This window comes from Camponotus vicinus, unplaced genomic scaffold (assembly GCF_025532165.1).
Source record: "Camponotus vicinus isolate PSW18456_S1 unplaced genomic scaffold, iyCamVici1.0 SCAF_13, whole genome shotgun sequence".
Classification (NCBI taxonomy): Eukaryota; Metazoa; Arthropoda; class Insecta; order Hymenoptera; family Formicidae; genus Camponotus; species Camponotus vicinus.
The window spans coordinates 15054023-15078932 of record NW_028141949.1 but is presented as its reverse complement, the minus strand read 5'-3'; the positions used below and the strand labels follow the sequence as shown (position 1 = coordinate 15078932).

Below are 24910 nucleotides of genomic sequence, written 5' to 3'. Positions count from 1 at the left end.
GTCACTTAAGGAGCCACACACTTCATGCTAGTTGGTCCGTCCGAGTCACGAAGAGGGAAGAAGCGAAACGAGACGAGTGAAACGCATGCCTTTGAACGGCGTGCATTCAAGCGGCCAGAGGCGTTTGAGAAAAAAAAGGCGGAAGATTAGGACCGGGCGTTCGTAGAATGGATTATGAATGTCTGAGAAATTTCCTTTTTTCCCTCGTCGAAGCGAGATCCCGTTCGTCTCTTTCGATTTGTACGGTGTCCAATTACACGTTCCCTAAAGCCCTAATGATCTACGATGAGCGTTTTTCGATCGCAATTATTTGCGCGAGGAAAAAGATTCCCTTTCGTCGGCCGCCTCATAAAATTCGACAATTTAAGGAATTTTTTAATTATCCGACCAACGGTACAATAACGTTCCTTACTTCGGCCATTTTACAAAATTCCGCTCTCGATGAAGAATTTTTTAATTACAACGATACATTGAAATATTGGAAACGAGAGAGAAAGCTTTTGTCGTTTTAGATTAACATTTCGATAATGAAACATTGCAAATTTTAGTAAATACACACATACACACATATATGTATATAATTAATATATATTATACGTAAATTTTGCATAATATGACATCGGGATAATTTAATTGTGTTGTGTATTACACTTTTTTCTTAACGCATATAAATAGCAGTTTAAAATATCCAAAGATCTTTGTGACATTTTCAAGACTTGAATAACATGAGATTTATACAAATTGAGGCTTTCTTAGTGCATCGATAAAATCCCGCAATTTATCGTGCAGAAATTATGCATGTCCCGTTCATCATCGAGCGTTCAATATTTTCTTTCCGTCGTTAAAACGTTAGTACATAATTCATGTCCATAAAATATGCGTATCAAATGTCAGTCTGTTCTCTCTGTCAATAATCAAGAATTTATTCTCTTCATGAAATCGTATAATTAAAATCTGTCAAATGCGTCGAAACAATCGGTAAATATTTGAGTCAACGTTATTTGCGAATTCTTCATTTATGTGTCCCCGTCGCATTCGAAATTTCCTTGGCAGCCAAATCGCGCGAAAGCGCGACGATAATTAAAACCGGAAATGTGATATATATATTTGTGAACGGCCATTATTTGCCGCGCGTGTGTTTATTGTCCGTCGCGATTTGATTCATTTACGAGAATTAGCCTCATTGCTGTGCCATTCGACCGAAGCCGACGCGAAGTGTAATTGAAAAAATGAAACATTTTTATTCAGATGTCATTTTTTTATTAAAAATTTTATGGGTTAATCGATACAATTTTTTCGTGATTAAATAAAATATTTAATAACATAACTTTAAAGTTATTTGCTCAAGCTCGTTAAACTTTGAGCTTATGGTTGAAAATAATTTAATGTAGGCACAAATTATACAAATTCTTAAGACGGCTTGTTTTTCAAGAAAGAAAAAGAATAAAATATAATATTCACTAATATTAAATTTTTACTAATATTTATTAGTATTAAATTTTTTTATGATATATTAATATATTTGGTTCATGTTAAAGTTACTTTTTATTAGAGATTATGTGCTAATTCATACAATAATGAGTATCTAATTAAATAGAATATTTAATGAAATAAAAATAATTAGCAAATTTATTAATGAGTATCTGATTAAATAAAATATTTAATCAGATAAAAATAATTAGCAAATTTATGATTGAAGATGATTTTATGTAAAAGTTTTTGAAACGACTTATTTTTCAAGAGAAAGAAAGAATTGAATAATACATATTTTTGAATAATATACTTGGCTCTCACATCAAAGTTACCTTCGGTTTTGGCTAATGATCTTCCCTTGTCGTATAACGGAGTTACATTCTCCGCAGAATTAATTCGCAAAATTTCCGACATCTTAATGCGCGCGTTCGCATCAGTTTGCATTACGCTACAATTTACGTATTTGCAAACTGACAGCAGTGGACCGAATTTCCCGCATACCGCCCGTCGTGTTCCGTCGTGCGGTACTTGCGTAAAGGAGGGACGAGGAGGATGTGCGTTTCGAATTGCAGAGTGGGATGAGACCACCGAGTATTAGTGAGCTAACGAGCGCGCTCAGTTATTTGAAAGGCAATTCGCGCGCAACCGATTAAACAATGCGACACGGCACCGCGCTTGACAATGTAATTGCAGAGTATCCGACCGATGGTTAACCCCTAGCTCGATCGAACTACAGTCCTCTCCGGTTTCAATCGAAATCGCTGCGCCAGATGATTATTTCAATGGCCTTTCGCCGTATCTGTCAATTCATCCTTCTTTCGAAATCGTTCTTCAATTTTCTCTCGTCCCGGGCGATACTTTTCGCATTATAAAAAAAAAAGAATTACGTCAGTCTCGGAGATTTCTAGGTGGTGCAGATTTTTCGCGCGCGATATCGTAGGAATTTGCGCGAATCCCCAAATGTAGAGCCGGGAAGAGAGACGTGTGAGAATTAATCGAACATGCCACCGCGAATACAACGAGACGCCGTTGGTTTAATCCCGGAATTGTCTACGTTGCACACGTAAGTGCATTCGACACATGTCGGTTGAATAGCCCGCCGCAGAATGTTAAACGTGTGTGCGTGTACATACGTATGCTCGCAGGCGAACTCTGACAGGAGAGCGCGTGATTTCAAGTGGTCCTGGCATAACATACCTATGCATGAATAGTCCAGCCGCGATTAATTACGCGATTAAATCGCCTCGTTAGCGAGATAAAAAAGCCTGACGTGAAGTACGTGATTTTAGCCTGCTTAACTATCGCGCTTATCACATAAGAACGCGGATCGATAAACGTGGATCGTGTAGTCGACATTGAGTGGAAATATTCTCTCTGCTAAAAAAACTGTTTTAAACATGCGAATAAAAAGAAGTAAAAATATTTAATGCAAATATGTAATTGCACTTTGTACAAAATACTCCAAAAACCTTGAGCATCTGATATTTTCAGGGATTTTTGTTTCCATCTTAAAAAATTCAGGAATTTTCATGGCATTTTATTGAGATTCAAAGAATTTAAAAAAAAAATTGATAACTTTGATAACTTTGTTCCTATATTTTTATTTTTATGTAAACATTTATATTAACCTTATTAACAGCATTCATTTTGAGATTTTAAAGTCCATGTTTTTAATAGCTTAAGAATTTAAGAATCTTCTAATAATATATTATGATAGAAATTTTAAAATTATTTATCACTGTCGACGACGTTTCGATCTTGCTTTAGGTCCTTTTCAGAATAAAATATTACTTAGTAAAGTATTATATTTATGGTAAAGATTAAATTTTTTTGTTAAGTTCTTTAGAAAATTTCTTTCTCCAACATATTTTCTATCATTGATTTTAAGAGATATAGCTTATTCGAATTATGTGACATATTCTGAATACAATTGAAAAGTTAACTTTTTCATAATGAAAACAAAATTCTCATGCAAAAGTTAATTAGTGTTGTAACTCTTTTCAAAATTTTATATATTTTATTTTAATAATACACAAATTAAAATTCTATCCTGCTAGAATTTACTTTGAATCAAAACCAAACAATTAATAATCTATTATTTATCGGGAGACTTATTTCAAGAATATCGGAAATGAATTAATATGCTTTTAATTAATCTTGTTTACTTTTATATAGAGATATTATCGAAATATATTTATTTTGTGAGAAATATATATTTCGTTCTCCGGTTTCCCACAATTGTCGAGAACGAGAATGCTAAAATAATGCTTTATTTAACTCGATAATTTAATTATTTGTCAGCTTTAAATTACGCTCAGGTTATTGGACTGCATTATTACAAACGTTTTCTGAAGAAACGGTATCTGGCATCTTGTCTTTACGACAAACATCACCGACGTGACGGTAGGTTACATCGTCTTATTGTTCCAGTAGGGTCGGCGCACATTCGGCTCGGTCGCTCTTTGTTTAGGGAGTTTTGAGGGACCTGAGGGTTTGCGGTTTAAGGCGAGGTCAGATATGCAGCGAGGTAACGTTGGACTGCGTTCAGTCCTCTCGTCGTCTTTTTAAAGATTCACGTCGGTGGACAAGAGAACTGCAACGATGAGGCGAAAAAAAAGAAAGAATAGTAAGAGGAAAAAGAGAAGGAACCACATGTTATTTTTCACGGCCGTCTGTCGCGTATGTCGGCATGTGATATATACAAATTATTACACAATATTATTTAATTTTTATTAATACATTTTTATTAGTACATTTTTATTAATACATTTATAAAAACATTTATATATTATTTATAATAATTTATAATATTTTAATTGTTATTTTAATAATAATTTTCATTAGTTATTTTCCATCTCGCAAAGCTCAGTTATAATATTAAAATCTTTATAGTCGATTATTAAAATATTGCCATTTCATTTTGTTATTAAAATAGTGTCATTTTAAAAGAATAAACAATATATGGAATATATAATGATATAACGTAAGAAGAAAGTGATTGTACGGTTATAAATATTTCAGAATCCTAAATTGCATTGAATCAATATTTTATTAAAAATAATATCAGTTTCATTTAAAATATAAATATTATTCAATGTTAATATTATTGTTAAGTATCGCGATAAATATTTGATTTACGTTTTCTTTCTCTATTTTTCTTAGGCTTAAACTCTCGATATATTTTTCTCTCTTATCACCGTTGCTCGACCGATGCAAGAATAAATAAACAAGATTATACACATCAGAAATACGAACCGTCGATCATCCCAAGTTTTCCCCATCCTTTAAGAGACCCTTGCAGTTTGCGATCCTGTTTCTGAAATTTCCGGGCGTTCTCTTTACGAGCCCCGGCCTTGACGACATCTCGAGAAAATCGTAATCCCTCGTGCCGGTAATAAAATTCGAATTGTCAGCGGACAAAGCGCGGAATTTCCACCGGATAAGTTTTCCTCTAGTCTTTTTTTTCTACCATCACCCCCGCTTTCTTCCTTTTTTCTCTCTTTCTCTCCGAGAACGCGAGTTCTCTTTCCCTTATTGCTCTCTTGGAAACTTTTCGCCTTACCACGGATCCATCGACCATTGTTATTCGCGGTACAAGTTATAGCCGGGTAACAGTACCTTTCTCGGGCGCCGCCAATTCTCAATCCTTCTTCGCCGGCGACTATCGGGACCGAGACGCGGAGACGCTTAATTGCTTAGTCGTGTCGAGTTCGTGTGATTTAATTGATTGGATTTCTTAGGGAAAACTTTCCTCCTTCGATCGGTCACGCTCAAATGCGATAATAATTTCTATTGGCGGCTGTGATGATGACGACGACGACGATGGAATGAATAAATTGCTCGGAACGGAGGTGCGAGAAATTTTCTAAGATTACCAGCGATTGTTTTTCATTAATCGCGACTGCGATCTCGATGAAACGTTGATCGAGAGACTCGCGAACATGCTAGCAAATTATCCGTGGATCTTGAAGTTGCATATCTTATTATGTATGGTACTTCTTCTCGAGCTATTAGGTAATTTTATAGAAATTATTTTAAACATTGATCTGAGATAAAATAACAAGGATTTTCTGATAAATTAAAATATTCATTTTTTTATTAATAATCAAGTTTCATTATTTTTAATAATAGAGATTATTAAATATTTATTATTTAATAATAGAGATTATTTAATAATAGAGATTGTGCTAAAATTCTCAGTTAATATTTAAAAAATGCAGTGGATAGTTAGAGAAAGTTGTAATATATTTATTGACAAAATTTTTACTGTGTTTATATTAGCCTTTAAATATTTTCCACATCGTTTACATATTGACTATATCATTTATTGTTGGAAGAACTAATCTCGCTATCGCAAAATGCGTTGATACATCGCGAGCGGTGCAAGAAATACGGGATACGCCGTATGGAATGCATTACGGGGGATGTTTCGGGAAAGTAGGGGTCGGGAAAAGAAATGAAGACATCGTGCAGCTTGCGCGCAGGGAGGATCGTGAAAGCAAGGAAATTCATGTATCGGCGGGATTAATGGCGGTACAAATCATCGGCGGCAGCTTGTGCCTAGATTCGGGAACCTCGTTTGAGCTTGTATTGAATAGGGATTCAAGGTTTCCGTTAATGAGACAGGTAGCAAGGGTGAACGAGCCAGCCACAAAACCGATAAGAGGCACTCGCAGTGCAATAATTAAACAATCACTGAAAAAATAATTGAAGCGAGTCTTCTTAACGAGTTAACTTTTCCGCCATCATTGTGATTATACTCATTGATTGTTCCGAGAAATTTTCATCTTCTAATTAAGTTCGCGAGGGGTTTTATCACTAATGGCTTTACCATGATTGTTTTTACAGTGCTTGCGATTAGACTCGTGTAAAACGAGTGATTGATTTTATCATGTATTTACATCATTATAAACTTACATGTCGATAATAATATGAATATATTGTATGAGAAAGTCATTTATAAAATTTTTAAATCTTTCTATTTTTTCATATCGCATGTCACAAATCATCATATACAAGCTCGCTGTCTTCTCTTTAATATATTATCGGTCGTGAAAAATTTATCTATTTTTTCCCCAAAGTTTTATACACATTATATTACATATTTTACCTCTCTTTTCTAAGTCAGAGAAATTTCATATATCACTTTGCTGTACTTGAAAGCGGAATTTTAAGGGCCTGCGAGAGATCGTAAGTTTCCACCGCGCGAAGTTAATGTTTCTCTTCTGAGACACGCGGTGGACTGTCACGAATCGCGAACGGAGAGCAAAAAGCGGAAAACATTTGGCGACAGTGCATCACGAGCGCACCGGAGCCAAGGGCCCGCCGTCGGTTTCTCCGCCCCGGTAACTCCGGTGGAAGGAAGAAAAGTCGTGTGTCAGGGGGATTAACTGCCGCACAAATCATCGGAGGCGGTTCGTAACCAGCAGGCCTCTCCTGGGCAGGGTGTAAGACGGGAATTGTAGAGCAGTGGTACTCACAGCGATTGCTCCGACAACCAGCGCGAGGCGCATCTTGGTCGGAGACTTCCGGTAGGTGAGGGCCCATCGGACCTGGGAAAATGTATGATCGCGGTGGATAGTGATTGGTGCCCGTACTTAGGAACGTGACCGCACGACACGTGACCGGAATCGTCGAAATTTATCGTCACCGAGCGCTTCCTTCCTCTCGGGAAGATGGATATGATGGTATCGTGGCGAAAGGTGCATCGGAAATGAATAATTATTGCATACGCGAAAAATTATTTTTTATTCTATATAACGACCGGTAAAATTGGAAAAGTAGGTCGGCGAAAATTAAAAATTATATGGTAAAACATATAAAATTATTAAATATCTCAAATATTTTTTTGTTTATTTGAATAATAATTTTTTTTTATAATAGACGTGTAAAATATAAATATTGGCTATGCGATATTCCTAATCATTAATTAAAAATTTTGCTCTCTAGTATGTGTAATTTTTATATGTATAATATTTATTTTAGGAGATCCGCGCGCTCAAGTTATGAAAATCGCCATTTCACGCACAAATATGTAGATATCATTTATTTTTTCTTCTATTTTTGATAAATTTGAAAAACAAAATTTAGCTTGCGGCGCCTCTAATGGTATTCTGTTTTCATTGGCTGTCACGTGTCGATTTTCCATAGCACACTGCCCAGTTACAGGCAGAGGACTCACTATTATTAGCCGAATGTTTATTCGCCCTCGTCACCCTCGTATGATGCACCGCGACGCATTCTCTCGGAATCGTCATATTGCGTGCCATTGTCATTGAACGTGGGCGAGCCTCGCAATGAGTGCAAATGTTTTCTTTGGTAACAAAACTTAATCAATTTTAATGGTGCAATATTGTCATTGTTACCAGTCCTACCAATTATTCTTCTCTCTCAATTAGCTCATATTGCTTTAATTTATTTCGAACCTTTAACATTTTATATTAATTAATTGCAACTAAATTAATAATTTTGACGAAGGAGAAAATGATGTCGGAGAAGAAAAATTTGACAACGATATTTCACAGAATATTGTCTTGCAAAATATATATTAGGTTGATGGTAAAGTCTTCTTTTTGACATTAACATATCCGAAAAACGAAATAATTTCTACCAATCTAAAATTGTTATTATCTTTATATTATAACAGTGAGATTTTTTGTCCCATATAAGTCCCTGCGTAAATGTATACAATGGCATTTGCGTATTTTATTTTCGCGTGACGCGGAAATTAGACGACGGAGAGTGGGTTGTCGCGCGAACGTTAAGTTTTACCGGAGAATATCGCGAGATTACGGCAAAGATTCCGGTCCTGGGGCCAGAGAAGTCGAATTCGATTAGCGCCCGGCAATATCTCTTCGCTCTTTCCCGTCTGCCGCGAGAACGGAAGCGTTAGGCTTAATCCACAAAGTTATTTCGTTCTAGATGCCTGGAACTTCTTGTTGATCCGATTAGGGTCGACTTAATAGAGTCGCGACGAAGAACGCAGACATAACATCGTTCCGTATAACATCGCGCTTACAAACGATATTGTGTGTTCTCCGCGAGACAATCAATTTCAATTTAGAATTATTACAATATAAATTATTTGTTTACAAAATATTAGTATCTAAATTATTAATATCTAAGTATTAGTATATAATTAGCATATAAATTATTAGTGCATAAAAAATTGATGTATAATGTTAATTACAATAATTAATTATATAATTTAATTTTTGAAGATTTTTTATTTACTTATAATACTTTGGGATATTTTATATCTTTGCTAGATAAAATTTTTGCATCTTATAAGAGGATTATATAATTGAAAAATATATTTGATATATACATGATAAAAAGTTTTGATGATTTTACACGCTCACGCGGATAGATAGGATTCTTCAAAGGTGATTTGCGTTTATACAACGGGAAATGTATATTACGCGCATCTATATATTAATCCTCCGCCTCTCCCCCTGTTTTGCAATTCAATCTGTGCGCGCGAGGTTTATCAAACCGTCGCTTTGATTGGTAGGGGCCGAAGTACATTAATTGGATAAAAATTATCAGTCATTAACACAATTATCGTGGGGATGCGTCGATACGATTGATCAGATTGAATGTTTGTTGTGCGAATGTAATTCGAGTGAATAAAATACGTCCGAAACGGCGCGTTCAGGCGTTTCATCGCGATTATCGCGATCAGGGGCGAACGTTACGAGATGCGAAAAATGGGGTAGCATGCGTCGTCAATTGTGTGCCATCCGTACGTGACAATCGCGACACGTTGATTGTTGAAATTGGAACTGAAAACGCGTCACTCCAATCACGTGGTAATAAACAGAGACTGATAATTACGATGTAAAAATATTATTGCATTATCCTTTTATTCCATACGTCTGTCACACTTTGTTTCATTTATTGCGACATTAATTTAATTTTTTTTTCACCTTTTTCTCGATGATAATTTATACTTGCAGATCGCGAAATTAGAAATTCCCCCCTAATCGATGACGCTTGTATTAATTTGAACGATATTATCGCTATTTGCTAGTATCGTGCATGATAGAACGTGAGTTTAGTGCTCGCAATCAGTCCCTTAGCATCATCATTCTCTCCTGTGCGCGTATAACCACGTATAGATTCCGAGGTGGACGCAATTCTCTCGGGACAATCTGCATACATGCAAAGATGTATATATGCAAATGCAGTCGGTTATTGTAGACACAGATGCTGGTCGTAATCAAGTGAATTAACACGCAACATCCACATGTATATGCGATGATATTTCACATGTAGCGTATCATTCTCGCCTTCGCGTAGAAGAAACAGCTTTTAAATATTTCGAGGGAACTGTCACTCATAAACGTCAAGTCGTACACGCTAAAAATATTTCTCACTTATTTTACTCTTGAAATTTTTGCCTCGGAGAAGAAAATTCAACAAACACTTCCGTCAAAATCTCATCCAATATAGATTTTTCTTTTTTTCTGTGTATTTATCTCATCGTACGATTTTTATTTCAAGAGTTTATATTTTTAGATTGATTTTTGTCAAAGTCAGTTACACGTCTTTCATACTACTTTGCAGGCTAATGGAGCCAGATTCGCAGGCCGAAAATGTTATTATGATGTAACAGTGTTCGTTCAGTTTTGATCTGGCAGATGTCAAAGATGAAAAAAGATCACTCGCTTCCCGATCATCTTGTATGCGTGTATTTGCGATCGCGATAGAGAGATCCGAAACCCTCTTCCGTTTGGTTCAGCACACGGGACTGCTCAGTTTTAGTCGTGACGTGGGTGAACTCCGAGGAGCGGGTCGGGGACCGGGAGACTGCACACTTAACTCTGATTGCGAGTGCGTATTATGGACTCGCAGTCTCGCAAAGGGTGAGCGCGAAACGCGCACGCTATGCATCTCGCACCATCCTCTCGCTTATCCGACAAGAGAGGATGAGTCTCGTGTTTCGACGTATACGATGCGTGTGTAGTACAGTCACGGGAATATATAGGCACGTGCCCGTCGGCCTGTGTACATATTTGGCACACTCTCGTCTGCGAGTTTCCCTTCCAGCCAACCTCGTGTAAGAACTCGTGTCCCTGTCCTCGTTTGCGGTTATGGAGAGTGGTCCATATGCTCGGGGAGTACATTAGTCGCTTCATCACTCGCGAGGATAATAGCTGATCGGGATTGTCGATGGAACCGACAATGAATTCGACAGCTCAGCCTTAATGTATCAAGTATGCCGTTTCATCGAGAAATGATTTCGATAACGAATATCACGACAGCCTCAATCCTTTGTTTCTTTTAATCGTTCTTTCGGATTTAAAATCCGTCTCGATTAAAAGTTTTTTTTTAAATTTTGAAATATATGTCTTAATTAAATTTAGCTTGAAATATATAATTATTATCGCACGAATATAATATTACTGCCACTTGTCTCGTTTCATATCTTTCGTCTATGATCCTCGAAATTCGTTTCGCTTCTGAAAAGTCCATCGCTTAGCATAAACTTACTTTAATGAATTAAACCGCTCTCGGTTTAAGGATGAGCTTAACTTAATCCAAGATCGTGTCCTTAACAAAGTTTTCTCAAAGTTTCGCCGTATAACTTTGTTGATACATTTGCGCATTTCCAATTGTTCAGGCTTTACCTCGAACGTAATGGCATACATTAGACGAAAGTAAGTCGTGAAACGATTCTCGAAATGACACTTTCCGCGAGAATACTATCGGTTTTTAGCAAGAAACGGCGCACTCATAAATATTCAGTGCTGCGAATGAATTTAGAGATGAGTTTTCAAGAAATAACAAACTACAAAAATTTTATTGCAATCTAAATCAAAATATTCGCTTGTAATCAAAAGTCAATGATTGCATCATTTTTCGAAAAAAGTGTATTTAATATGTGATATATTAATATGTATCAATATGTGATGTATTGAGTAAAAATTAATTTTTTGTTTACGTAAAATATATAATATTAAATTTCAATTTATATATATATTTTTTAAAATAATTTTTTAAATTTAATATTATTAAAAAGAAAAATATAAAACATGACTTAATTTTTTAAAATATAAATATAGTTTTTAAAAACAGAGTAATATTTTTTTACATTTTTCTATCTTGTGACACTCGAACAATAATTTGACAGCTCGAAAAAGAATCATGATTTTACGATCACGGTTAATCAGGGATTGCTTATTCGCTTGTTGAGCCGCTTCCTTCTCATCTCGTCTCCCTTCGTTTCATTAAGCGACTGTCATATATCAGATTCGCGTATACACGTTCGCCTGGCAAAATTGTCCGCGCGTCCCGGGCGCAAATCACGCGCAGCCCGTTTTCACGAGATTAAATTCATTTTACGCAAATTACCGGTCGCATTCATTCGTCCGTTCGTTTTCATCGTACCATGCCGCGTCGTATATCACTAACATGCACCGCCGCCCTCGGCAAGGGATGCACATTCAGTGCCGTACCGTCGCTTATCGCCGGGTAACAATGGCACAGAGTCCTGTAATGTAGACTACTAGATAAATTTTTACAACCCGCCGCGGGAAAGGATTAATGCCACTTTTAGCGGAACGAGAATATGCAAATTGTTACATATTTTTTGAATTAAAATGTACCGTTGCTCGTTTATCTTTTCTTTATATATTATTTTTCATAGTCTTTTTTACATTTGTCATTTATTTAATTTGCATCTTACATTTTACGCTACAGTATTGAAATTCCAAAACGTACTACAGTAATATTAATATAATATTATATGATATTTTAATATAATATCTTGTATTATAAATATATAATAATATTTTATCAAAATGTGCGACTGCACTTAATATTAAATGGAGTACATGTCACATGTATATGTACGATATTTTTTCCCCAACATTTAATATTCACAAGCATAGGGTGCTGTCCGCTTCATTGCGGTTCAGACACGATCCTGGGCCTATTCATTTGCGTTTGTCGTGTTTTTGTTGACCCCCTAGACTGCCGCTACCATCGCTTCGCGATTTTCGGGGGATGAGCCCCGTCGCGGTTTTCCCACCGCGGGGATGACACGAGAGAGTGCTCCTAACGTGGGAACCACCGATGGGAGTAGGAGCGCGCGCCCTTATAATAGACGCTTGTTTGCTTAATTTGGTGATTTACGCGTCGCGAGTTTGCACAACGGCCGGATTCTCACTGCTCGGATCCTCCCGCTGACTTATTGAAAAGCTAGCCCAAGGCGTCCACATAGGATAGATTAATGGCTATTCTCTCCGCGGGGTTTCATAATTTATCTTGTCCGCATTTAGAAGATAGGTACTTGCGTTACACAATAAACCCTCGAATTACAATCTGTTGATTTCTAGACAATCACCTCGACGATTTTTGTAAAAATATAAAAACTCGAAGAGCGCACATTTTTAAATTTTTAATTATTTATAATTTTACAAAATTGTCTTTTTCAGCATTTAAATTAACCATTATTTCCCTTCTTTTGATTTCAGGTACATGCTGTTCAATATAAAGCCCCGATTTTCGCGAGAGACCTGCAATCTTCTGGTTTGTAGTATAATTAATTTCGTTTCTCTCATTTCTTGAGTGTTTTTATTCGCGTATATTTTATCTCGACACTATTTAAGATTCTAAATTAAATGCTCAAGTATTTTCCCTTTGGAATTGGATACACACGACATTCCAGAATCGAGATTAATTTCGTTAGAATCACGTACGTCATGTCATATATTATTTCATTTTTCTGCTTTGTCGTTTTTCAAAGTTCTTTATAAATAAGAGCACGGATCGAGAGGGGAATCGATTGCACTTCGACACGCGCGATGTACTTTCAGAGTCGCTTTTAGAGTCGCGATACAAAGCGATACGCCGCAGACGACATCATCCGCCTAAATGGAAGGGCGGGGAAAGAAAGGGCGCGAAAGGTGCCGTTTTATTTTCTCGTTGACGGCAGTTATATCACGTTTTCGCGTTGTATGATGATCGCGATGCGTATTTGCGTCGCACGATCGAAATAGAAGCGACGAAATTCTTTTACTTTTTTTTTTTTTTTCAACGAAGCGAAAGGTGAAGATCCCTCATATCGCGATATGAAAAGATGCGAATATGGAATATAAGATAAGGAAAGCTCTCTTTTTGCATAAAAGAGCAATAAAAGCCATCCAAGAATCGTATATTTGAATTTATTGATGTCTTGTTAAAAGATCAAACGACTCAGGTTTCATGAACTTTATATAATATGAAAATCATATAAATTTAAATTATTGAAGAACGTTATAAATATTTAAATCGTGTATTTAAATTTAACTTTAAATTAATTAAATTAATTTTTTTATTTGATTAAAAAAGTTATTGATATTTTATATTACATTATATGTGAAATGTGCAATTGCTATAATAATAATGGTGCTTCTATCTCGACGCGATTGCTACACAGTAAATAGATAATTTAACACAGAATGTGAAAAATTTTTATGCAAACAATTGAATAGCAATATTGCACTTGTTTGATCTTTTTACATGAAACGAATAATAAATATCGATACGTATCGTTAAGTTCTATTGCATCAAAAGAAAAAAAAAATTTCCCTACTGATTAAAAAGGCATTCGTTGCGCCAACGACAGCGCATTCTTCCATTTTTTTTCTTCGAAATAATCGGCGAACTTGACAAAGAGGGTGGGTGCTCGCGACGCGCGTCGGCTTGAAAAACGAGTCCTCACCGGGTCACATGAGGATCTTTCGTCGCGGGATAAGTTTCGTCGATGTCGAGTAAGCGAAGAACTGTAGAAAGGGGTAGAAAGGTGTACATATCGAACGAATGGCGGCCGTGATATGATGGTAGAAAACGGATTTCTCGGCAGCATTGTCGAAAGCGTAAAAAGGGAAGAGGGAAGAGGGAAACTAGAGCATGTTCCGTCGACAGATGCACTCATTGTCCCGGGGAATCAGAGTCCTCCCCGTCCCTCCACTCTCCCCGCTCCTCATCCTCCTTCCTTCCTTCCTTCCCGTCTTTCTTTTCCGTATCTCACTTCCTGCACCTACTTCAATAGTTGCTTCTTTCTCGCTTTTCAAGTATCCAGAAGACCAAAACGCGTGTTCGATGTAGTTTCTTCATGTCCCCCCTCCTATGTATTTTTTCTCGCCATCTCGCTTTCTTTCTCTTTCTATTTCTGTCGCGAGATCGGAGATTGTACGAGTCATAATTCCCAAAGCAACCCCATGACTGTTGGGTCGGATATATACGCGACTCTATCACTGCAAATGGTCGTGAGAGGAGGGTGAGGGAGTTGCGTTGATGATGAGTCGGTCGGACAAAGGATATGGGTTACTGCGAGCAAGTGCTGCCGAAAGATTCCTCCAGAGTAATTCTTAATGCTTCCCGATTCATACTCCTTTCTCTCTCCCTCTCTCCTCTCCATTCACTTCAACTTGCTTGTGTGGAGAATGCGAACTTTGTTTCGCGAGGCGAACGCGTTCACCCCTGAGAGCTCGCAGCAGTAATTAATAGTAATTTGCGTTGCGCGTAGAGTTTGCGAAGATTTTGCGAAGTACTCCAAGCAGTAGCGGGAACAATTAGGCAACGATTATAATTTCTGAATTCCTGGAGATTTCAGGAGACGAAAGTAAAGTAAATCGAGGTGCACTATGCGTATGGCGTCAGTTCGTTAAATTCCTTTGTATCGGAAATTCTTTAGCCAATTTGAAGCAGATTTTTTCCCTTCCAGTAGGGTAAATGTAATTGGATGCCAGTTTCTTTCGCATAGCTTTTTACTCGACTTTAGATTAATTTTTAAATTAAACGTCTGAGATAAATTGAAATTAATTTTGGAAAATTTCTAGATTTTTAATGAACTCTGCTTGATTTCTTTACTCGAGATTTTGAAAAGAAATTTCTTCAAGTAATTTAAGAGAAAAGTAATGGAACACGGTGACTTCTGATTTTTTATTGTTATATTATTACCTCGAAGCAACAGGAAAATGCTACAGTTTTTTTTTTATAGTTTGTTCCATATATATAACAGCGAGAAACAAACGTCATAATGAACTCTTTCCTGCGTTTTCTTTTATCGTGTACTACAATAAGAGGTTTGCGACGATGATGAAGCAAGCTCGGGGTCGCCAGACAAAAGATGTGGGTTACCATGAACAGTGCCTTCTGTAAACGCTTCTTGACTTCACTCTATTCGTATATTTTTTTTTAAGTTAGACATTGTACGCGGAAATGTTGCCTAGCTATAACTTAGGCTTATTTTCCATAGACTCAGCTTTATTCTTGTACTGATTTTTATAAGAAAAGAAAAGAAAAAATTAAGAGAGAAAGAATTAAAATAGACCAAAATGGAAAATATTTTCAGTAAATTTCTTGCTTGATTTTTATTCATTTTTTAATTTTTGTTTGCTTTATTTTTTAATGTAGGTTACTTCCTATATTTAAATAAATTCACGAAAATCAATCAATGTATTAATGTCAAAATCTAACAGTTTTTTACGAAAGATACTCTTTGTAGAAACGTTTTTAATAAAGAATTGTCGATAAAGAAAAAGAGTAAAAATGCGAAAGAACAGTGCATCGTGTTACCGAAGATTTATACTTCCGGACATTCGCGTATCCGGAAAGAAAAATATTGCGATCGAAAAAAGCCCTGCTAACCTCCGGCCCTTTATCCAGACACGCCCTAGTGGCTTTCCGTGATGGACAACGTACCCGTGTAGGGTTTGCCCAAAAGTTTTAAATTCGAGTTTAAATCTCCCCCGTGTTCACTGAAGGATCAAAGGATGAGAGTGATATGTAGAGTCCAAAGTTACAAAAGGATCTTACATTGCTCGTGGAAGAGTAGTGAAAAAAATAAATATATTTTAGATCTAAAGAACTTTTGTCAATTTAATGCTCTTTGTATCAAATTATTTATCTTTCAAATAATTTTTTGGTAATTTTATATAAACTGATTGTTAAATTCTATCTGAGTAATAATAAAGTATTAAATATATTTGATTAAAAATTGATTTTTTCTTTGCGTTGCGAACATTAATTACTATGTGAAAAACTTGGTGAATTAATTTTTACATTTTAAGTTCATACATTTGCTTTGATTAATTTTATAGTAAGTCAAATATTATTTTGTATACTACACATAAGTTCTGATTGATGTTCTACATATCGACACTCGTAATCTTGTTTTTAAAAAAAAGAATCAAATTTTTTCTTCGTGATTGATAGTAGAGGATTGTATGAGTCACGTGAAAATCTAAAGTCAACTTTAAAGCCGCCATCTGTTTCAACAGATCAGACAAGACCGATGTGTTCGAGATTACGCAAATCCGATATTAGTCTTGGTCAGACTCAAGAAAAGGGATTAACTTTGAAAAGAGGAAAGAAGCACAAAGATTGATTATTTACTTAATTACTTATTTATTGATTTTAAAATTATTAAAAATTAAGTATTAAAAATATATAAAATATAAAAATATTACATCAAGTATATTATATAACATATAATATTATAAACAAGTGCACACAAAATTGAAATAATTATTATCAAAAATGATATTTATAACAAAGAAATAGACACATATTTTCTATTTGCATATTAACTTTTTGAATCTTATTTATTTTATAAATTATATATTAAATTATTATATTAACAATTAATCAAGTTTTATCAATTATCTATATGTTAACATTTTCAATTTATATACATCATTAACAAGCGATAGATATTAAATATTTTATTGGGAAATACGGAAAAGAAAGTATTAATGCAAACAATAGTTTCCTATTGAAAGATTTTTAAAGTGTGGATTCTCGACGATTTTAAATCGAGTCATTCATATTTCTTTCAATGTTCGCGAAACCGAGTATTAGCAGTTTCAATAGAGCTTCATTAGGAATTCAAAGGGTGTCGGGTCAGAATCGGGCCTCAATCAAGCCATAGTATAGAGGAACTTCATTCAAGAAACACAAGAGTACTAATAAAGATAATATTTGCCGAAAGTCAACGCACTAATAAACTTCGATCAAACTCAAGATTCGCATTATAAGAGATATGCGAAGAGATTCAGTTATCAGCGAAAGTTTGTATCAACTTTCCTCCGCCTACATAGATTCGCTACTATAAAGTTATTCCTCCGTTTTCTTCTTTCCGCCTTGAATAATTTTATAATATCCTTTGTGCAAAATTTCCTGCAAGAAACTTTATCGTCTGCTCTGATTTAATTCGAGCTATCAAAATTTATAGTTTTAAGAAAATTTTATTTTTAATTCAAAAATCCAAGAATTTCAAAAATTGACAATGAAACTTTATTTAGAATTTTATAAAGATAATCAATTAGCAATGTGCTTTAATGGTATTCGATTATTGATGAAATTCTGTTATGTAAATTGTAATCTCGCTAAAATATTGAAACATTTTTAGTTATCTTTTTTCGATAGTTTGTTTTTTTATTGCAAAGGAGAACATAATTTTTAGGTATATTCGGTAAATTTGAGGTAGCATGCAACTCGCGATATACAATGTCAATATGTGTCTTGCGAGACGTGTGCTTTTGCTATCCCTTCTTTAAAAATTTAGCATGCTTTTGTCGAGAGTGGCGTGCGCGGCTTAAAGAAGAGCTCAAGAAAATCCGTGCACAATTGAAATATAAAATCCAGCAAATACACTATGCTCAAAAAATTTTCCAGGCACTAGTATGTGCGAACATTATGCTTACGCTTTTATCCGCGGGCAATAAAAGAATCAATTTTAATTTTATTGTATTTATTCATAATTTTGTTGATGCAGATGCGAGAGAAAAATTTACCATAAAATAATCTCTCAAAAATAATCAATTCGACATTTTTTTTTCTTTACTTGTGTATGATTCTGAAATTTTTCAAGCAATAACTTATACTACGCAGTAGGATTGCACAAGACTCGAGACAAGATAATATTTATAACAATTTTAAAAATATTGTATTGATATTGAAAATTTTCGAAGGCTTATGTCTTGTCTTGGTCATGAATATCTCGTGCAATTCTACTATGCAATGCATTATTTTGATGAAATAGTCGGTTCGAGGTTTTTTATCGTTCAGTTTACATGAAAGATAAATAGAGTATTGTCGACTAATTTGCCTTCATATAATTCCAAGATCTTCGCAAAGTGTCCGGGTGCCATCACGAATCTCACACTGAATTCTTCTCCGCGACGTTTCGGAACTTTGACCCGTGGAGAGACATATCCGAAAGTTTCGGAGTAACGACTCGCATCGCGGAACTCTGCCGATTTTTCTGCTGCGAAGTTGGCGTACTATCGGCTGTCTGGAATAATAAATTTAGCAACGTTAGCAGATTTTTCTCCATGCTGGCTGGAGTTTCTAGTTTAAATCCAGCAGCCGTCCAAAATGATCTAAACCGACTCCGGAAGGATGCACATTTATTTGCCAAAGACGCGATGAATATAAAAGCGCAGCTTTTTATATACATATATCACGAATATCTCTTTTTACATATTAGATGAGTAGATTTCCCTAGTTTTATACATATGAATTTTCTAATCAACAAATTTATTTTTCTTCAAATATTTTACTTTACATTTTCTCTGTTTTTATTTAATTATATAATTTTTTATAATTTTATTATTTTTATTATGTTATATTATATTTTATTATTTTATATAATTTTTTAATTTTTGTTATCAATTACCTAGATAAACAAGTAACGCGAATTAAATTTTCGAAAAAAAATCTACTTGAAATTAAATGAAAATTAAAATTTTATTACAGTTAAATATCAGGGCTATAAACTTTGAACTTTCCCCTTGAACATTACAAATACAAGTTCAAAGTTCCTCTCCATGAGACGAATTCTGTAAAATGACGAATACCCACAGATGTAATATCTATGTATAGAGAAATATCGCATAATGTAAGAAAAATATATGAATTATGTAGCGGTAGACATTTTAGACGATGATTTCGAGAGAAAGATTAAAATGAAAGCCGTTAAATATTAATAGATGGCATGAGTCGACTGAACGAAAGATGTGACTTTTAGATTATTACGCCCTTAGCGTACATGATATTTGTGATGAAATGCCACTCTGATATATTTCTTCTTTTTTATTAATTCCTTATCAAAATAATGCGAATTAATAGAATAGATATAAACAGAATATAATTACAAGAATATGAAAGAAAAGTCATTAGATATATTTATTAATTGATGATTTTTATATTATTTTTACATTTGTTACGAAATTAAGATATATGTTTTTTCGGCTCTTTTATTAAATATATATAATTTTAAATATATATAATTATTCTTTGAGAAATTTAGGAAATGCTTTCGCGGTAAGGAAATTTGAAAGCTGGCGAATGGAACGGTTGGATAACATGAATTTCGCAGACACGAATTTGACAAATTTAATTGCAGTTTTGCAACGCTATGGCGCGCCTCGCCGGCGCGCGATTTTCGCGATTTATCCATTTATCGTGTATGAACAAATGAAATTTAATAGGCGAGCGTGCGCCGGGAGGCCGCGTATCGATTATCAATCGGGACGCGCTTTTGCAGCCATCGCGAAACGCTTATAGTATCATAACCGCCTTTATTCCCCTCTATAATTTTTATCCGTGTAATTCGAATGGACGTACACCGCGAGTTAACACTTTGTCGACTTAATTCGATTTTAAAGCTCGCAAAATTGTGCGCGTTCGTCGCGTTCGTCCTTACATTCGATTATCACCATTTTTCTTCACGCGAGAAAACCTCGCTTCATTCATTCATTTCCGTGGAAAGTAAAAGGGGGGAAGAATTCGTCGAAGAATTTTTATCGCTCTCGAAAATAATGAACAATTGAAAGCATCTTCGCTAAAATTATAATAAATCGAATGAATTCAACGTTTACGATAATTCGAAATATTTAATCTGAGCGAGTAATCCCGCGAATTATTTATACGAGAATTTATTGGTCGCCACGCGAATTGATCGAGAGGAACGAAAAAGGGAAACTTCGAAGTTCGAGGCAGGGCGAGGATCGTCATATATAAAAAGAAGGAAAAAATGGACCGGCGAATAACCGATGAAGAAAGTGAAGGAAAAAGAAAGGCTTGGAGGTGCGTGTTGTGACTGACAGCTGTCGGCACAGCCTGCCAACATATCCCCGCCTCTCCTCCTTTTTTCGATCGTCGTGTAAAGGACAGACGAGGAAGAGGAGTCGGCTGAAAAGGACGATTAGGATGCGTTAAATCTTTCTTTTATTGACCCACGTTTATTTTACTGCACCCAAACAGAACGATTCACATATTTGAAGTTTCTTTCTTTTTTTCTTTTTTTTTTACGTAACTAAAATATGAATTAAATCGCACATTGCTTATTTCATCTTGTTTTGTCCACTTTTTGTTTCTGTCCGCAATTTTTTAATTTTTAGATTTATCTCAACAATTAACATATCCGATATACAGGATTGAAAGAATTAAGACGTACATGTGTACATACACACATCTTTGAAAGGACCAAACTCGATTAATTCGCAGTCATTCGCGCGATGCGCCAATTTATCGTCGTCGCGGTTCGTGATACAAGCGCCTCGTTTGAAAGCCATAAGACACCGTTTGAAAATAACCGGCATTCGCGTCCAAATAACTCCGGACCACGGTTATGGTGTTATGTATCCCGAGACACACCGGGTTTGATAAACGTGCGGACTCTATTTTAGCGGCCCCGGACGCTGTACGCGCGAACAGATGTAAAACATACAGTTTCTGCGTGCAGCACGTGGCGCCCGTAATAAAGCAACACAACGCATCGCTCGGATATGCGCGTGCGAGCGTGCGTACACGGGGTGTCCCAGTTCTTTTATCTTTGATCACCAGGATTCTTTGAAGCTGACTTTTTTTTTAATAATACAAAATTTAATAAAAAATGTCGAGAATCCAATAGCTTTTAAATTAGTAGAAATATCGAGAATATTGAGGAGTTCTTTTGGACTGACGTAAAGAGAATAAAATTGTGGTTTCAATTTAGATTCTAATTTAAGGATTAACTGTATACGCAGGGCGTATGTTCAAAATGTGCGAATGATTTTTCTCGTTTTTTTGCTGAGAAAAAATCTAATATTTTAAAGGATTATGTATTGTATATTAATATTTTAAAGGAATTTTTTTGATTGACATGAAGAAAATAAAACTATGGCTCTGATTTAGATTTTTAATTTGAAGATTAACTGTATACAAGTATATATATTTAATATCAAAAATTCAAAACGTGTGAATGATCTTTCTCGACTATTTTCGCTGATAAAAGAATTAAATATTTTAAAGGATTTTTTTAACTAACATGAAGAAATGAATAAAAATGACTTTGATTTAAATTTCTATTTGAAGATTAACTGCATACGTAGGATACGTTATATATTTAATATCAAAAATTCAAAATGTGCGACTAATCTTTCTCGATCTCTCTCGCTGAGGAAAATATTGTAAAGTATTTTTTGATTGACATAAAGGGAATAAAAAAATTGTGCCTTCGATTTAGATTTTTAATTTGAGATTAACTATAGGATATATGTACTCAATATCAAAGATTTTTAAGATGACCTTTCTCAACTTTTTTCTGCTGAAAAGAAATTTTCTCAGATTGAAAATGACGGCGTTGCGCTAATTCCATGACACTGTGTATGCTCGTTCGCGCGACCATTCCGCCATGTGTGCAGCGTCGATATATAAACGGACGATATATAAATTTCTCGCTTCACGATTTTCCCAGCTTCTCGGGTGCACTCGAGCTGTCGTAAAGCTGTCGCTTCGGCACAGGATAACGGCGGTGCGTGCGAGGCGAAGTGCGTTTGACACGCATCGCGTTTAATGACCGATCGAAATGCGCGAGATGCGCCGCCGCGCCGGGAGGATAATGGATTTTACCTAGGGAAAAAATAATAGACACCCTCGCACGCGTTCCCTGAGCATCGGAAGTACACCCTAGAAACTTTGGATCTCGAAAGTAAACGCGACGCGGAGATAAATGAAACATTATTAGATATTTTGTCACATTTTCGCGTATGATAAAATTATAGGGGAATTTCACTTGCATTGGCTTCGATTCAATATATTGGATAAAATAAACAGTTATTTTTGAGTAATAGTTCAAAATTATTTAAAGTTTATTATGAATTTGTAACATATGTTTTAAGTAGTACGATTGTTTATAATACTTGGAGTCCGTTTAAATTCTTTACATTTAATTGCAACTTGAAAGAAATTATCGTTAAAATTTAGAATCCTGCTTTTCGTGAATGAATCATAAAATGAGAGGGGAAAAAAAAGGAAGAACCAGTTATTCCCGATCGTTTCGTATCAAGATATTGACTCGGCTCTCGCAGGATCTTTCAGGATCGAGGGAACCGACGAAGTAAATGGGACGAGCGACACAAAACGACAGACGGAAGTCGAAAATCTCGAAGAGAAAGAGAGAGTAGCGAGAGAAAAAGGGATGAAAGGGGCAAAAAAGGGGAAGGATGCGGAAAAGAGGGAAGGAGAGAAAGGAGCCCCGGGGAAACCGGGGAGGGAATTGGCGGACGCGTATATAAAAGGGAGCTACAGAGATAAAGGGATTAACACGTCGACGAAATGCGGTGAGCCCGACGGTCGATCGTCGTCGAAATCGTATTTGTTCGAAATTCTCCCTCTCCCTCCCTCTCTCTCCTTCTCTTCCCGTCTTCCTCATCTCGTCCCGCGTCCCACTTCCTCTCGTTTACTCCCGTCCCGAACTGTCCGTCGCCATCGACATCGACGATGGGATCCTCGCGCTATTCGATTCCCGTTGCTCGACAGCGGTTTGGGGGCACGATTCCGCCACGCCAGACGAGATTAGGCTCGATATTGCCTAACGAGCGCCGAGAGCGAGCCCTCCTCTCTTTGGCGCTGTGGAAATTAGAACGGGGAATCGCGCGCGCACGTGTATCGGCTTGGTTTCTTACGCTTGTCGATCTCTTCTGGTTTCCGTCCAACGGTGAAACGTACCTTTCAAGCTAGTAATTCAATTTTTTCGTTAGACTTCTTTTATAACTGCGATAAAAGCGCTCTTATCTCTTAGTCCGCTAATCTATTTTTTAAACGCGAGTGGATAATACTATTTTTTTTTAAATAGTGCGATGAACAAGATTAAACAGAATCCTATAAATTGAGAGATATATTGCAGATTAATTTTAATAAGAGGATTAGTTAAAAATAAATGCGAAAATGTACATAAACTATAATGGAACGTTAGTTGATAGTTTTTACATTTTATTGATATATGATACATTTCTTTTTTAATTGTAAATTTTTTAAATTTCCTCTTTAATTTCTTTTTTTTTAATTACCTTTTCCATTAAAATTTTTTTTAATTGTATATTAATATAATATATATTTCTTAATTAATGAGCAATTTATTGTTTATTAATATACACCTTGACTACTTAAAGTATAACTTATAGTAAAGTTGCGGAAAGAAAATCATTTCTTATAATTTTAAAAACATTTTATTTATAAACGAGAGGCTAATAAATTAATAATAATCATATAATAATGATTATCAATAACAACATTAATATATATAATATTATTGATATATCATTAATAATTGATAAACAATAATATGATCAATTTATTAATATTATTAAAGTTGATTAAATATATTGATAGCTATACTAATATTGATAATTGATTAGTAATTGTATTTCTAATAACATCGAATTAAGAGAGATATTGGATCATATAACACGCTTGAATATTTAACGTGGATAGTATCGATAACGAGGGATCAATACGGTTATAGAATAAAGAGCATTATTTTCTTTTTTTTTAAATTGCGAATCTTGTACGGGACCATCGGTGCATGTGACTGCATTGATGGCGTCTCGAGCGATTTCGAGTTTCTTTTAGACATACCGAGATATAATATTGTATATGGCGGCCGTTAAACGTCAGCGTGGTGCGCGACGATATAGTGAAAATAGATAGACCAAATCTGTCGAATAAAAAGATTGGCATGTCAAAAGCCTTTGGTTAGGAGTCAAATGACAGAATGCACGAGCGGAAAATCGCTTCACTGGATTTGTTTCTCACTCGTGACTGGATACCTTGTCGCGAAATCCGCTTTTCTATCGACGACGAGCCTGCAAATTGTTATCCCATACATTGTATTATCTGTAGGCAGTTTTTTTTACCTTTTGCACGTACAGTCGCAATATTTAATTAGTAGAACGTCCAAGAAATCATTTTCCGAAATAATGTTTATTAGTATTAGCGGAAATTTTAGTGTTTTTGCACACTTTTATGTAAAAAAAATTACATTAGGAATATTCATTTTACAAATTTTTAATTTTAAATTTGTAAAAAAATGCACGAAAATTAATATACAATATTATATTATACATTTTATTATTATAGATTTTATTATATTATAGATTTAGCTAATTAAAAAATACTA

General features: G+C 35.3%; 2 protein-coding genes across 4 annotated transcripts in view; both read left to right on the top strand.

Moving 5' to 3' along the window:
• LOC145964595 (odorant receptor 43a-like) overlaps nucleotides 1-24910 on the top strand; it is a 120692-nt gene that overhangs the window by 35463 nt on the left and 60319 nt on the right. The gene's annotated exons all lie outside the window — the stretch shown is intronic.
• The window catches only part of Borcs6 (BLOC-1 related complex subunit 6), a 108779-nt gene that overhangs the window by 44764 nt on the left and 39105 nt on the right, over nucleotides 1-24910 (top strand). Inside the window, exon 5 of one of the 3 annotated variants that reach the window (XR_014436515.1) lies at nucleotides 12954-13008. The exons of 1 other annotated variant lie outside the window; for it this stretch is intronic. The gene's annotated coding sequence lies outside the window, so the exon portion shown is untranslated. Of the gene's footprint in view, nucleotides 1-12953; nucleotides 13335-24910 lie in introns of those variants that run through there. One more of the 3 variants, XM_083087546.1, reaches the window with a different exon arrangement.